Source organism: Schistocerca gregaria, chromosome 3 (assembly GCF_023897955.1).
Source record: "Schistocerca gregaria isolate iqSchGreg1 chromosome 3, iqSchGreg1.2, whole genome shotgun sequence".
Taxonomy (NCBI): domain Eukaryota; kingdom Metazoa; phylum Arthropoda; class Insecta; order Orthoptera; family Acrididae; genus Schistocerca; species Schistocerca gregaria.
In genome coordinates, this window is record NC_064922.1 from 819,032,038 (window position 1) to 819,044,606 (window position 12,569).

Below are 12,569 nucleotides of genomic sequence, written 5' to 3' on the forward strand. Positions count from 1 at the left end.
GTAAAGCGACTCAAAAAGTTTTGTGTAGTTATTTTTAAGAATTCCTTCTGTTTCGTTTCATGTGCTAAATACTTACCAGAAATTACCACATCTGAAGAAAGAGGCCAGTGCGAAACGTGATACACGAAAACGGCCATTGCTGTTCAAATAAATTTCCGATGCGAATTTCAAAGGTAGCCACTAGACAGGACGATCAGGGTTCTGTATGACAAATTTGTAGCGACTGGGACTGTAAAAGGACACTCAGGTAATAGCAGAAAACGCACGTCTGATGAATTGGCAGAGATCAAAGAAACCTTTCGAAGAAGTCCATTGACGTCAGTTCGCCGAGCATCAAGAGAGCTAAACACCCCTCACTTAATTCGCCAGATTCTGAATAAACGATTTTGCTTGTGAGTCTGCAAAGCTAAAATTATGCAGCTATTGAAGCGACTTGCCACTTTGCAGCGAATTTGCTATTGAGACGTTGGACCGGATGGGACAAAACGCAAAGTAATCCAGGATTTTTTTTTCTGACGAAGACGGCTTCCACGAAATCGGCACAACATTCGATCTGGGATTCGAAAAATTTCCACACTTTAGGAAATAAATCAGAGACAGCGAGAAGGTCAATATGTTGTGTGCGTTGATGAAAGACAGCATAGCTGGACATTTTTCATCATCGAGCAAATAGTGACACGAACAGATTACCTCGACTGCTTGAGCAATTTTCCGTCTCTTAGCATCTTTTGCTTCAGCCAGACATGATCCCCCAGCAGGATGGTGCGCCACTGCAGTGGAGTTCACATATTCGTGACTTCGTAGACCGAATATTTCCGCTGTGATCAATAGGACGCGATGAGCCAATCAAGTTGCCACCGTAGTCTCCCAACATGAACGCTATGGATTTCTTTCAAAAATGGTTCAAATGACTCTGAGCACTATGGGACTTAACTTCTGAGGTCATCAATTCCCTAGGACTTAGAACTACGTAAACCTAACTAACCACATCCATGTCCGAGGCAGGATTAGAACCTGCGACCGTAGCGGTCGCGCGGATCCAGCCTGTAGCGCTTAGAACCGCTCAGCCACACCGGCTGGCATGAATTTCTTTGTCTGGTTATGTGAAAGACACTGTGTACGCCTCGTCCGTGTCTGGCCTCGGCTATGTCCACAGAACAACACTGGGTGCAACAGCCTGCATCATCCCAGACGTGATTGTGCGCACGTGGGATGAGATAGTGTACCCTCTAGACGTTTTGTAATGAGCGAAATGCGCCCACACAGAAGTGTGTTAATCGTACGTACAAAACTTTCTGAGATACTTGATGCCCCAGAGCGAAGGATCTATTCCCCATAACTTTTTTTAACAGAAGTTCGAAGTAAGTAAAGTGTTATGTGGATACTCTGTTGAACCAACTTTGGATCCCTCGTAAATTACTTATTCTCCACCAATAGGGGAAAAAAAACTGATTATGATGATATTGTACATAAGGTAAATTCAGGTTTTTTAAAATAAAGCAGTGGCCTCTAGCTGCGTATATCATTGTCCTGCAGACTGACAGTCGCTGGCGCAGAGAGACGCAGTACTGCTAAAATAACTGCTAAGAATTGCGTGACTCGCGAAGGTTGCCAACTTGTGTGTTGGTGTGAGACAGGGAGTCGCTTTAAAGCACGGTAGAACGCCGCCAGCAGCAGCAGCTGGGGAGGCTTTGCTCTGCATGACGGCATGTGCGCGCAGTTGGCCCGTCAGACGCCGATGTCACGCTGCCAGCTGTGGGAACCGCCAGCGAGGCCCCCGTGCGCCACGCCCACGCAGCGAGGACGCCGGCTTTGCCTTCTCACGTTACTGCTGCTCGTCCGGCGACGGGCGAATCCTCTGCGGCTGGGCTCGCCCGATAACCTCTCGGCGTGAGGTCGGACGCGGGACGCGTACCACATACTGGTGCAGCCCAGTCTGCACTCACTTAGCTCGCACCTTCTCTTCAAGTAGCCGGGAAACATACAATTTGACCATCTGGTTAATACCTTCTTGTCTACCTTTGGAACGCAGTACACACGCGACTCTGCGCCTTGATTCGCCAAGTCCCCTGCACGTTTCAGCAGATGATTGGTACCAGATGTCTACACAAAGGTCAAGCACGCAGTTCGCCTACATTATCGGCCGTGGTAAGCTAGTGCCCGACAACATTCATGATACGTTCCATCGGGTTCAGATGAGACAAATTTGGTAGCCAAGAAATCAACGTGAATTCACTGTCATAATCCTCGATCCACAGTTGCATGATTCTGGCCTTTTGACTAGGACATGCCATTGGGAAGACATCAAGCATGGTGAGATCCTACTACCACAGGTCCTGTGAGAGCTCAGATGTACGCCCCCATCACCCACCGGCCTACGTGCGTGGGGTGGTGCTTCCTTCAGGCAGCTATTCCCCTGGATGACGGCTTATCTGGGCACGACAGTCGACCTGTTGTAGTAACAATAACAATTCGTCCGACCAGGCAACACGTTCCCATGGATCCAGGTCCAATCTCAGTCGCATGGCCACTGTAGTCCTAATTGAGGATGTCGATGGCTCAACACCGGTACACGCAGGTTTCGCTTGCTGCAGAGTTGTGTGTACAATATAAATGTTTGCTGAACGGTGTGCACCTGTACATGCATAGGAATTGAATTCTGTCGTTAGCTGTGCTACAGATTGACATCTATCTTGCTTTACAGAGTGAGAAATCCTCTGACCTACACGTCCTGTGATGACACATGGTGTTACAACAGACTCATTAGCAACAATTTCCTCTACGCAGCTGCCATGTCCCAATTCCTCTATCCCCCCCCCCCTCCTCTTCCCCTCCCATTACTCCACGTGAACTGGACAAATGCTCACTACTGTGACAAGAGCGCGATCCAGCTCACACGAGCAGATCGAAGAACAGACCTGCTTTAAAGTATAATTTTATGCAAACATCACCTCGGCTGCAGTTAAGAAATACTTTGATTCCCATTACCAGCTACGTTTATTGAACACTTTCAGGTGACAAATGTCTAAAACGTTGGCGTGAGTGTTTTGGACACGCGGGAACAGTTCCATAGCATTTGGTTTTATGCCAAGCTTCGTGGTAAGATAACGAGTACACGTGGTACTGCAGTACAGTGAGGGAAAACCACGACGGAGATAAACAGTTGTATATGTCGTACCTGCGCACGAGGACGTGGAACGACGTGCTCGTGTATATAGAAAAAGCACTAGCGCGAAGTGTTACTTGTCACGTCCATGTTGACAGGTACGATGTATAACGTGTCAGGTACGATATATAGCTTGTTGCTCATCTCCATAACGCTGTCGTGTTTTCTAAAGAAATGCGTGACGAAGTACTCCGCTTTGCTTTGGGTCTTTTCTGTGTGGTAATGGTCCCCCAAAATGATGAGAGACATTCGAGAATCGATCGAACGAGTGTTGTGCAACCACTTCTTTTGTGAAAAGAATTACCATTTCCCTAGTGTTCTTACAAAGAATCTGAAGTTGATAGCTGATTATCCTACAGTAAATTTCAAGCCTTCATTCCACTGTAGATTGGTCCAGGACGGTCACTCTTACGTGTTTCACGGATTTTACTGTATCCAGTGATTTATTGTCAATACTACACTCGAATAGTAAACTATCTCTTACGCAATTAAATGCGCGATTCATTACGTATATTTTCGACAAGGTTCGTCTGCCAGTCCGTGCATCAAGAGCCGATTCTCCGCAGGCCTGAACCGCATTTCGGTAATCTTCGGCGTTGCCACTTTCCTACAGGAAACGGCATTTTTTTCGCGAACAGCAACACAGAGCTAACAACGTTACCAACCAGGTTATTTATACGCTGTTGAACCAAAACATTGTGATCTACCTAATTGCTTATTTGTGCGCCTTCGGAACTAAATACGTAACTGATTTTGCGTATCACCGATCCGACAGTGTCTTGGTAGGTTTGTGGAGCTACGTGGCATTAGATGTCTACGTACAGGTCATGTAACTCTCGTAAAAAAACAGGGAGCTGATTTGCGTACACGGTGATGACTCCCGACAGCGACCCAAATGGGTATGGCGAATCTGGCCACTAAGATATCGCTATAATCCTTCTCACACAACTACAGCACGGCTCTGCCTCCGAGACACAGACAGTTATATTGCTGAAAAATGACATCACCATCGGGTGAGATATCAAGCATGAAGGAATGAATGTGCTTCGCAACTGTCAGCATGTCTTCCATCACTACCACAGGTCCCAAGCAAGCGCCGGAGAACGTCTCCCATAGCACGATATTGCTCCCACCAGCCTGCATCCGAGGTCCGCTGCACGTTTCGAGCCGCAGTTCACCTCGATGGCGGCGTTTGTGGAGACAACCGTCGACCTCGTGCAGGAAAAATGTGATTCACCCGAAGAGCCGGAAGTTAACATGTGAACACGTAGGTGGTGGCCTGCTGTGCAGCTTCATGTTCAACAACGTGCGATGAATGGTGTGCTGCGAAACATTTGTTCTTGCACCAGCATTGTGCTCTTCCGGCAGAGATGCCACAGATCACCATCTATCCTGCTTTGCACAGCAGTCACACCCTCTGTGAAGAGTCGTGGACGTTCAACCGTTTAGCGCGTAGTGGTAGTTTCGCTGTCCATCTACCTCTTTCCGTAGACACTCGCGACAGTTGCACGTGAGCATTCGACCAGCTTCGCTGTTCTCAGGTACTCGTTCACAGGCTCTGGGTAATAATAATCTGCCCTTTGTCAGAGTTGATTACCTCAGTGGATCTTCTCATTTGCAGCCAGTATCTTCACTATGGTCATCCTCGTTCCGCGTCTGCTCCGCTTACATAGTTTTGTTACCGCGTTACGTTCCCGCAACGCCACTAAGCTGCATCGACCGTCGCGGTGGCAGTGGTCATAATTTTTTGGCTTATGGTGTGCACGGTGCAATGAACAGCTGAAACATACAACGCGAAAATATACGATAGTACAGGGTGAACCGCCTGACACTCCGTAGATATAAGGGACATGGGTGGCGCTATGGATACGCGGTTTGTACGAAATTGAATTGAAGGCAAGGACGCGGATTTGCAGGGAGCACACAGATTTTGAGACGCACACGAAAGTGCAGCTATATACAACATACCACAATACTTTTTAAATAGTCACAAATCCAACGGCGAACGAGGCGGCCTTACTACCGGATCTACTCGGCTTATCCATCGGTCATGAAACGTTGCGGCGAGGAGCTGTTGTTGCACGACACGTAGAAAATGGTGTGGCGCCCAGTCTTGGATGAACGCAGTCGTTGTCTTTCTGCAAGAGTTACGTTCTCCAGTATCACTGATAATACATCACACAGACATCGGTGATGCACAGCAACTGTTTGATAAAGTGTATAGCCCTAAGAGTGTGTCACTGACAGTTTCTACCCATGCTCTGACAATGAAACAATCCTGATGCTTCACCTCCATGACTGCTCGAGGATTCTCGTCTGCCCACACGAGCGTATTGTGGTGATTCGACGTGCCACCATTTCTGAATTCTCATACGTAAACACTCATCACAAGCAGTAAAGAAGGGAGATTGGGATAAAGGATGGTTCGATATCGAGGTCATTAGAGACAGAAGACAAGGATGGGGAAGCAAATCGGCCGAGCCCTTTCATAGAAATCATCCCGGCATTTGCTTGGAGCAATTTAGAGGAATCACGGGAAACGTAAATTTAGATGGCCGGACACGGGTTTGAACCGTCGTCCTCCCGAAATCGAGTCCAGTGTGTTAACCACTGCGCTACGTCGCTCGATAACACTCATCATAAGCAAAACGTTACATATCTCAGCAGGTATTGCATTCTAGACTTCTTCTAGTTTCGACCGGTACAACATTCTGTAGGAGAATCTGTGACACTTTGTTTCGAACCTCCTGTATACGTCAAACAATCTCTTTCATCTTCCTGGAACGTTGATAATTATGAACTTCGTTCACAGAGCCTCTTCCAGGATTCTCTTTCCTCCCACAGTCTGTCATTTAACATCTGCTCCCACTGCAGTCCGGTTCACATCGTCCTTGACCTGGCCTCTCTCCCTCTTATTCGTGGTCTTTGAGTTCCTCTTCATCCTGACTCTGTCCATTTTAGAGCTTTTCTTGGAAATTTTTTTGTTGCCATTGTTTTAATCTGATCAAACCATTTAAGCCTATTACTCTCCACAGTTTCTTTTATGGGCTTGATATGCAGGGCGTTTCGTACTACTTCATTCCTTGTCCTTTACCTTCTCGTCTTACCGTGGATCCTCTGCAGAAAGCGCCTCTCCGTTGGTTGTACTCTGCTCACAGATTCGTTTGTTAGAGTCGGACATTCTGATCCATGGATCAAAACTGGAAGACAGTATGACTTGAACACCGCGTTCTTTGCATTGGCAGGTATTTTTTCAGTTTCTAATTATGTCCAAGACGCAGTAATAAAATTTCGAACAATTTTCTATTCTCTCCGAAATTTCATCTTTGATGTTGTAAGTAGGCTGTTTAGGTTTTGATGGTGGTAACGCTACGTATCTCTCTGTATGAAAATCACTGACCGAGCAGTGTGTAGTGTGTGGATGGTTGGATTGATTGTTGCAATATTCGCTTGTGTAATCCTGGGCGGTTAGATGTGAACAGCGCGTAGCGTTGGGCAATTTGAGGTGAGCCGCCAGCAGTGGTGGATGTGGAGAGAGAGAGAGATGCCAGAGTTTTGAGAGGTTGGTATAAACGGACTATTTGGACGTGTGTCCGCCAGAAAAAGGAAATTCGTAGAGATGGATATCATGAAGTGTTATATATATAATGAGTTTTGAACATTATTAAGGCAAATACGTTGTTTTTTCTCTATGAAAATCTTTCATTTGCTAACCATGCCTATCCATAGTCAGTGCCTTCAGTAGTTTGAATCTTTTATCTAGCTGGCAGTAGTGGCGCTCGCTGTATTGCAGTAATTAGCGTAACGAAGATTTTTGTGAGGTAAGTCATTCATGAAAGATATCGGTTATTGTTAGTCAGGACCATTCTTTTGTAGGGATTATTGAAAGACAGGTTGCGTTGCGCTAAAAGTATTGTGTGTGAGTTTAATGATGATCAGAATAAGTAAAGAGAAAAATGTCTGAGTACGTTCAGTATTACTCAACTGGTTGAAAATAAAATAACTTACGGGATTTTCCAGCACTGTCATTCATAATTTTTTCTAGGGAATGTTACAATGTTTCTTTTCTCAGTGAATTTACTACCGAGGTACTTGAAAGCATCTACTTCTTTAATAATCTTTCCATTGATTTAAACAGGACTGGTTCTATTGTATTCCTTTCGCAGTTCCGCTAAAGTTACATTTACACTTGTCGATTTTTTCGAGCTCTAACAACGTCGCCAGCGAAAATTTGCTTACTGTGATTGTCGTAGAGGGGAATTGCACAGCTTTCCACTAGCTTTCTTAGGTAAAAGTATTATTATTATTATTATTATTATTTAATGAAGCTGACACGGTGCAGCAGTTACGTCAAGTGTACGACAACTGGTGCCCATCTGTCGGCGAGTACAAAGCCCGCGTGGCTGTGTATCCGAGCCGTGTCCACCCAATTCGCCCCCGTTCGTGGGCACCGACCAGTAGCCGGCATCGATTTCGGTCGCCCCATATTTGCCCACTGTCTTATTTATCCATGTCGACCCACACGCCTCGTGCATTGACCATAAAGCGCGATCAGACAGCGCCGGCACGTCGAGAGTGAGACCGAATTGTGCACGCGCCGTGTGTTCCCGCAGTAACGGGTACACATCAGTGTGTCAGCTGCTCACGCCGTACTCGACACACACGCAGCGATCAGATCAGAGAGTAGTCAGTCTACTCGAGTAGTCACCTGGTGCTGGCTGATTAAAATTACCACCAGTGAAAAAAATTTCTATCAGCGATTTCGCCCAGCTTAAGTGAGAGACCTGGGACTCGGTTCGTGATCGTCTAACTCAGTCCTCATCTTGACTGTTCACAATTTTGTTTCTACAATACTTGACAACCAGTCTTCTATTAGAAACGGGGGGAAACGAACTGCGCTTGTAATGCAACATCAAAGACATCTCATTCACATGTATTCATGAAAAGAGAATACAAATAATAAACCATTGAATTAAACGTATACCTGGTGTCTTCTCTTTCGGACATGTTAGAAATAATAGACACCACACAGTAAAATGATTCAAATGGCTCCAAGCACTGTGGGACTTAACATCTGAGGTCATCAGTCCCCTAGAACTTAGAACTACTTTAACCTAACTAACCTAAGGACATCACACACGTCCATGCCCAAGGCGGGATTCGAACCTGCGACCGCAGCAGTCGCGTGGTTCCGGACTGAAGCGCCTAGAACCCGCTCGGCCACGAGCCGGCCAGACGCCACACATTCATGTAATTGGTTCGCCTCGGTGGGCAATGAATCGACAACTTTTAGTGTGGATGCACAATTGCGTCCGACGTCCTGCGAGAATCTCATAAAGTATCGAGCATGAGGGACATGGACCGGGATTGCGGACTGGTGCCGCTCGGTGGGAGTGTGGGTTGGCCGAAAGGCGTGCCGAGATAGTACGCGCAATTGCATTAGACACTGTGTCCTGATGGCTGTGTAGTTACACGATGAAACACCCCCAGGATATCGTAAACTTAAAATTTATTAAAAACATAAAATGAAACACCGATTGACCATAAGCGTTGGCAAAGACGTTAATTATGAATGCGCGGTAAGGCGCAGACAAATGGAAAAACAATCATTCATTTTTTGTACATGATTTTGTTTCACACCCTGTTGCATGCAGAAGTTCTGTTAAGACGTTCCGTTGGAGGATGGCGGGCTAAGAGTGCATTGTATCATACATGTTTCAAAGTAAGAAAAATATTTGATACCAGTATTAAGTATTTTTTATTCATGTGAAGTGTATCCAAGTAAAGAGGATTTTCTTATTTGCGACATACACTTGGAGTTCGCTGCCTGCAAGTACAATTGAAATGTAAGAGAAGTAGTCCGACAGACTAAAATTTCGTACTAGCACAGAAAATTTCTGATAACGCAATTGTATTATATCCTTTTAAATGTTTTCCATAATCATATGTATTTAATAATTTACTTTTTTATTTTTTATTACATCACATGACACAGTGATTAACACGACCGCTTAATAAGAAGGAGATCCCAGGTTCGAGTCCCGATCCGGCACACATTTTCACTTGTCGCCGTTGATTCCGCATAAAATCCCGATGCAGGTGTCATCAATAATTCCTTCCCTTTCCCTTCTGTTCCCTCCACCTTCAGTTTACATAATAAACCATTCAAAAAAAGAAATCTGTATATATTGTAAAAACAGACTTATGTATAAACTTCATAGCCTCTACCCCTTCTACCTACCTCCTCACACCCTCTTCCTCTTTCACTTGCTGACTATCCCTCTCCATCTCCTCCTCCTCCTCTCCCTTCTCTGTGCCTGTTTCCTCCTCCCCCTTCTCTCTGTGCCCCCTTCCCCCCCTCTCTCCTACGTCACCGCCTCCTAATGGGATCTAGGTCGTTCTTGTACCCACAATATTTCTTTCCAGAGAGTATGTGTTACTTAGACCAAGTTTGGTTGACATCGATCCTGTGGTTTAATGGGAGATACAGAAAACGAAACACACACACACACACACACACACAGAGAGAGAGAGAGAGAGAGAGAGAGAGAGAGAGAGAGAGAGAGAGAGAGAGAGTGCATCAGCTCTTTCGCTTTGTCTTCCAGGTACATGTCCGACGGAAATGTTGATGAAGAATAGTTGAATAATCATTTTCTGTATCGGTTTTGCGTGACGCTATTACTCGTATAATATATGTTAATTTACATAGTGCAGTCTAAAAAGGGTTTTTATATTATTAATTTTGTAACGTTAATTAATTTGCGACGCTTTTCGGGCCAATAGTGCTCATCTTCGGACATAAGGGAACAATTATAATGTATCTCCAAGCACGGATTTGGCCTCTGCCGACTGCTCGACTGTGCTTGTGCCGCCTTGTACACAGCAGTCGAAACTGGCCCGAAAAACGTTACAAAATTCTTACTTGGTCGCTGTTCCAATTCAGTAGCAGAATCTTTACAGCATGTGAAATACAAAATCTGAAACAAAACCGTGCAAAATGTCTTACCACGAGTAGTGCAAGCTGTATTGTAGGTAAGACCAACTAAACAGACTCCCTCCTCAGAAAGCGCGCTTACATTTACGTGCCGCGCGAAGTGGCCGCGCAGTTAGAGACGCCATGTCATGGATTGCGTGGCCCCTCCAGCCGGAGGTTCCATTCCTCCCTCGGGCACGGGTGTGCGTTTCGTTCTTGGCATAAGTTAGTTTAAGTAGTGTGTAAGTCTAAGGACTGATTGATGACCTCAGCAGATTGCTCCCTTAGGAATTCATATACTCGTGAACATCTTTTATATTTACGTAACATTGAATGTTATAACCTGCTCTCCTGTTAAACCAATAAGAAAGTATCAGAAGCTATTAGACAACGGGAAAATTACTAAAAAAAAAAACTGGATACACTTGGACGCGAACCAGCAATATATCATGAGTTACATGGCTAATCTGTGTGTCTACTCACAACGCAACACCCGACCATTACTAGTTAACGGTTGTAGTTCGCATCTCACCATCTCCTGTAAGCTTTAATCATAGATAAATTATTAAATTACATTTAATTATAAGATGCTGTACTAAGAACAAAGCGTTTTTGATGGATTCTCAATTTTCCGTTGTCCTGAAATGTCGTACTTTCATAATACCCGTTTTACAATAATTCTCTAGTCATCTGTATGACGTTTCCCATCATTTTATTACCAAAAATCGTACAAGAGTTTTCGAGAGCTCCGAAATTTGCTGGTGCTTAGAAACGACAGCATACAGAAATTAATGTGAACAGTAGTAGTAATGGCATGGTTGTGTTTGACATTCAACAACCCAGGTAATGGACGTGTCGCGCTGGATTGTCCGTGTTCAGTACGCACTAGGCAGCAACGCAGGTTGTTTACGAGTAGTCTACACTTCGTACTTGCATTCAGTGGCTGAGGTCGACGTGCAGTGAAAGACCTAACAGAGTTCCAAAGAGGGCAGATTGTGAGGGCCCGATTAGCTGGAGCATTAGTAACCAAGATTGCCAACTTAATGAATATTCCAGGAGTAAGTGTTTCAACAGTAATTATAGCCTACACACAACATGGAAAGACATCATTGTATAAACGTAATAGTGAGGGCAATTCAAAACTAAATGACAGAGATCGTGATACGCTGAGGTGAATTGTGTCAAAATAACACACAATTACAGCGGCTAAAGTAACTGCAGAGCTCAAGAGCCATCTTCGAAGCCCCATGTTTATCGACATTGTTCGCCGAGAACTCCATAAAGCGAATAATCATGGACGAGCTGCTGTAACGAAACCATTAGCGACGACAATCAACGCAAAAAAGCGAAAACGTGGTTTCAAGAGTATAAATCCTGGACGGCTGATCAGTGGAAACGCGTCATATAGTCCGACGAGTCAACGTTTTCGTTATTTTCAACATCGGGACGGCTTCATGTCTGCAGAACGCCAAAAGAAGCCTACAGTCCTGCTTTATTCCAACGGTTAAGAGTGAAGGCGGAAGTGTAATGGTGTGGGCAGCCCGTTATCGTATTCTGCTCGTCCCGTCATTACTCTCAAAGGCCAATGTTTTTGTGAACATTTTGGGTGATCAGGTAGACCCCATTATTCAAATGTTGTTCCCCAACAATAGTGCCATATTTCAGTACGATAATGCACCCATTCACACAGCCATGATATGAAGAGCATGCAACTGAACTGTTGCGTCTTTCCTGGCCAGTACAGTCCCCGGACTAGCGTATTTCCGACTCCCTCGCCGCTACAGGAGTTAGTAGAGGTTCTGATCGAAGACTGGCATAACATTCCACTGGAGACTGTACAGTCCTTAAGTGCCAGTATTCCAAGAAGAATCGCAGCTGTATTACGGGCAGTTGGGGGGGGGGGGGGGTCCAAATCGTTATTAATAAACCATTCCCAGGTGAGTACAGGTGTTCAAATTATTTTGCCTATCCCCTGTATTCTATGCATATCGACTTCAGTTGAAAATCAAAATGGTGTTTGGCGACTCTGCACTGAAGAGAGCTGGCACCATCCGACGTAGGTGGTGTTCTTCCATTTCATTGGTCTGCGATCAATCGCAAGTTCAGATTATCTGTCATGCTAAATGCTGTCCTGCTCTTTCGGGCCGGCCGCTGTGGCCGAGCGGTTCTAGGCGCTTCAGTCCGGAGCCGCGCTGCTGCTACGGTCGCAGGTTCGAATCCTGCCTCGGGCACGGATGTATGTGATGTCCTTAGACTAGTTAGGTTTCAGTAGTTCTAAGTCTAGGGGACTGAAGTTAAGTCCCATAGTGCTTAGAGCCATTTGAACCATTTTTGCTCGTTCGGTAAGACTCCCCTACAAGCTTTTTCCATGCTGTGACGTCAGAAACTCGGCACACACGTAACTCAATATTCGAACGCACGGCTTTACTA

At 45.3% G+C, this 12,569-nt stretch overlaps 1 protein-coding gene across 2 annotated transcripts in view; it reads left to right on the forward strand.

The window, feature by feature from the left end:
• Window positions 1-12,569, forward strand: part of LOC126354517 (putative polypeptide N-acetylgalactosaminyltransferase 9) — a 1,011,821-nt gene that overhangs the window by 409,496 nt on the left and 589,756 nt on the right. The window lies entirely within an intron of this gene.